This window comes from Bison bison, unplaced genomic scaffold, assembly GCF_000754665.1.
Source record: "Bison bison bison isolate TAMUID 2011002044 unplaced genomic scaffold, Bison_UMD1.0 scf7180017864080, whole genome shotgun sequence".
Classification (NCBI taxonomy): Eukaryota; Metazoa; Chordata; class Mammalia; order Artiodactyla; family Bovidae; genus Bison; species Bison bison.
The window spans coordinates 6,278,425-6,282,366 of record NW_011494652.1 but is presented as its reverse complement, the minus strand read 5'-3'; the positions used below and the strand labels follow the sequence as shown (position 1 = coordinate 6,282,366).

The 3,942-nt window shown below is 37.2% G+C and overlaps 1 pseudogene; it reads right to left on the bottom strand.

The window, feature by feature from the left end:
- Positions 1 to 381: 381 nt before the first annotated feature.
- On the bottom strand, positions 382 to 1,311 carry LOC104987090 (annotated as a pseudogene).
- Between the last annotated feature and the right edge of the window lie 2,631 nt (positions 1,312 to 3,942).

Sequence of the window (3,942 nt, the reverse complement as noted above, 5' to 3'; positions counted from 1 at the left end):
TTTATGATTGTTACTTTTGTATTTTAGCACCCATTTTAATACAAAAAGTTTGCCTTTTATGAGTTCAATTTCTTTTAAAATAACTTATTCTCTTGGAAAAACAAAAGCCACCATTTCTCCCCTCAGTGGAGAACTGGAAACTTTACAAGTGAATTCTATTAATTCAGCTGTCTTTTCTGGGGTCAGAACTTGGGCACATTACTTGATCTCACTGTGCCTCAGTTTGTTCCTGTGTAGAATGGAGATTGTAATAGTAGTAACTTCCTAGAGTTGACTGGAAGCTTGAGTGGAAGGATCTAAGTACTCAATATACAGTTTTATTATTATTACCGTTATTATTATTATTGCCATTTTATATATTACTTTTTTTTTTTATTCACTTACAAATTTTATTTTTCTCTCAATGATTTAAAATCTTTTCATCTTGATTTTTTTTTTGGGCGGCAGCTATACCAGAATATTATAGTTTTCCTCCTTAAAAAAATGCAGTGATGTTCTTTCTTATAAACTGGCCTCTCTAATTTTCTTGTCAGCCTGCTTCAAGGAAATCCATGTGTTTAATACACTTGCTCGCAGTCGGGCCCAGATCAAATGGTTATTTAATCCAAATATCTGAGCAGCAAACTGAGCTGATCCTTCTGGAGAAAGGATGGTCGAACAGCCAAGACCACTGGGTAATCGAAGAGAAGACCACACATCCTGAGCTCCCCAGTCTGGAGTGAGAGGAGGACAGCTGATAACTGGATATGCAGTGTTACCAGACAACACCTACAACCTAAACAACAACAATCCTAAACCATTGCTTCTGCCTGCCACTGCCACAAATACAGTAGGAATTCCATCTCCTTCATACTCAGCTTTAATCCTCAGGGTTTCATCTGGTCCTTTATGGGCAGAGGTGACCCTAAGTTCGCATGGAATGCCAAAATTTCCACAAGCCTTCTTAATTTTTTCACAGTGATTAAGATCAGAGGTTGAGCCCATCAATACTATAACCCTGCACTGACTTTCTGGTTTCAGAAGCAACTCTACTCTTTCTGCAACCCACTCAAAATTTTTCTTCACCATCTGTAGCCCTTCAGGAGTTACTTCCTTGAGATCACGATACGACTGTTTGTCTTTTTGCTGGCTTTGGTCTCCTGATGGCCAGAGTCTCCAGGAATCATTATCAATAACATCAGCAAGAACAATTTCTCTGGTGATTACATCAACACCAAATTCAATCTTCATATCAACTAGTGTACAGTTCTGGGGCTTAGTCAGAGAGAGGCCTCTGAAGTTTACCTCTTGGTTGTGTTCCTTAGTTTTCATAAAGGTTCTTACCTTCTTCCTCTTCACAATGGGTTGTTTCTCTCTTGGATCAGTCACCAAAAATACACAGATTCTTGTCAGAGACTTCAGCCTTCAAATCCTTGCTGTCAGTTCTTATCAAAAGCCTGATTGTGGTGAATATGATGGGACGTTAAAGCTATGTGTTCCTTTATTGGAGGGATTCTGAATGTGAGGAATATAGGATGCTGCCAGGTCTTTAATTTTATAGATTTTTCATTATGGATATTGCAACTGTAATTTTGTGTCTATATTTTTGGAGGGAGACATCCCAATCAAAGCTTTCATCTGATTCTCAAAAGGATAGGTGGCCTCAAAGACACAATTTTTGTGAGATTTTCTGAATATTCTGATTCTATCTTTGTATCAATGCAGGTCCTTATAAAATTATATATATAGACTATATAATTGATAGTTTGGTCTTTCATAGAACTTTTTACTGAATTAGATTTTGGTGTTATGTCATTGTCATCTGGTTTCAATGACATTTATTCTGTAGATCTTCATTTTGCTTGACCTTTATAATAACTTTCACAATAATCTTGTTATGGGGACTTGATAAGAGAAATATCACTTATGCCTCAGTGTCAGAAGAAAATCTGAAAAGCTGTCTGTGTTTATCTTACAAGAAAAGTAAATATTTTTTTTTTCTTGGACTGTTAGAAAATCTCCACTGCAATTTATACACAGGTTTCCCATGTTAAATTAATCTTATTTACCTGCCATTATTCTGCTTCCTCTGACTTTCCCACTCATTTTCTTTGAAAACGTAAAACATGAGTAGCGCTTTTCCTAGTATATATCACCAACCATTTTTGAGGCCTTTCAGTAAAGTTATGCCTCAGATTTCCACCCATACGGTTGTGATTATAAATGAAACCCTTTTTTTACAAATTCAGTGACTGCTCAGAAGATATTTGGGGATTTTAGGTTAAAAACCTGTCACAATATTAAAGTGTACTCTTTTGTAGCTTGCTTTATCCTGAGTTATTGCTAGGTGAATGTCAAAGTAGCAAAAGAATGGATTGGCCTACAAAGGAAGACAGCATATTTCAGTAGGCAGGGCCCTACTCCTGGAGTTGGAAAACTGATTCTAGTCTAGGCTCTAGGACTTCAGGGAGAAGTTTATCCTCTCCAGGAGAAGAAGACATTACCACTACATTTATACACCTCATGAGATTGTGTTAAGATAAACAAAATAATACAGCAGAACGCGTTGTGGAAAATACTATAGAAATACAAAGTACTGACACAAACTATAATTTGAGGAGGTAGATTTATTCAACTTTCTTGCCTAATGAAGAATCACAACCACACTCCACCCTACCTCTTTTTTAAGATTTTTTTTTTTAATGTGGACCATTTTTAAAGTCTTTACTGAATTTGTTACAATCTTGCTTCTGTTTTATGTTTTGGATTTTTGGCCCTGAGGATTGCGGGAGCTTAGCTCCCCCATCAGGGATTGAATCTGCACCGCCACTGGACTGCCAGCAAGTTCCTCAACCTTATCTTTGAACCTGTGGTTAAAGAACTCTCAAACAATATAAATTTAGTTAGTCTTTCATTTAGTCTGCCTTCATCATCTATTATTTATCAGATCTTGGGCAATTTTCTGAGCCTGCCTGTCCCTCAGTCTTCTCACAGCTTTTTGAGAGGATTAAATGAGATAATGCCCTCTGGAATAAATGGAACACTCTCTGCGTAGTCTTTTCCTTTGTGGTGAAGTTTCAGAAATCTTAGCAATTGTTACTAATACGTAATTCCTTTGCCTTGTCCTTAGAGTTAATGGGCTTCCCTGGTGGCTCAGAGGGTAAAGCGTCTGCCTGCAATGCTGGAGACCCGGGTTCAATCCCTGGGTTGGGAAGATCCCCTGGAGAAGGACATGGTAACCCCACTCCAGTATTCCTGCCTGGAGAATTTCATGGACAGATGAGTCTGGTGGGCTCCTTTGCCTTGTCCTTAGAGTTCATAGGCATTTCAAAATGAAAGCCCATTTCATTAAGCTGAAATATAATATATACACTAAAGTTAAATGGTTGCCAATACTAGCAACTGGTGGCTGACAAGATTTTATAAACAATAATTAATGAGATCCTAGGCACTGATTAAAATTTAGTGGAAAAAAGTGTAAATTTAAAAATTGCTGTTCAAAGTGTCCTTTTATTTTAACAGCAGTGGATGCAGCTGAGGGTCTTTAACAAGGCAGCTGTTACGTGTTTATGATGTCAGGTGTGCTCATTCACCAAGTACACAGTCCAGGTGTAAACACAACTCCACAAAATACAGTCCTGTAACAACAGAGCCATGGTCCCCTTCCTCCGTAACACTTGTTACGGAAGGGGTGGGAGGATTTATTGTAGTTTTAATTACATACAAAGTTTTAGAGAAAGTGAACCAAGTTTCTTGTAAAACCATAAATTATCATCTTCAGTATGCATGCCACAGCCTTTTTTCACAATCTCTTTATTGCAGCTGTAATATAGTTGGAACAATTATATAAATTGTAAAGACCAGAAAACATTAGTGTGTCTAGGTCTAATAAAAGTAATTTCATTTTGATCTGAAGAAAATTAAGATGCATAGTCATTAAAGTGCTTCTACTGCAACTCAAAA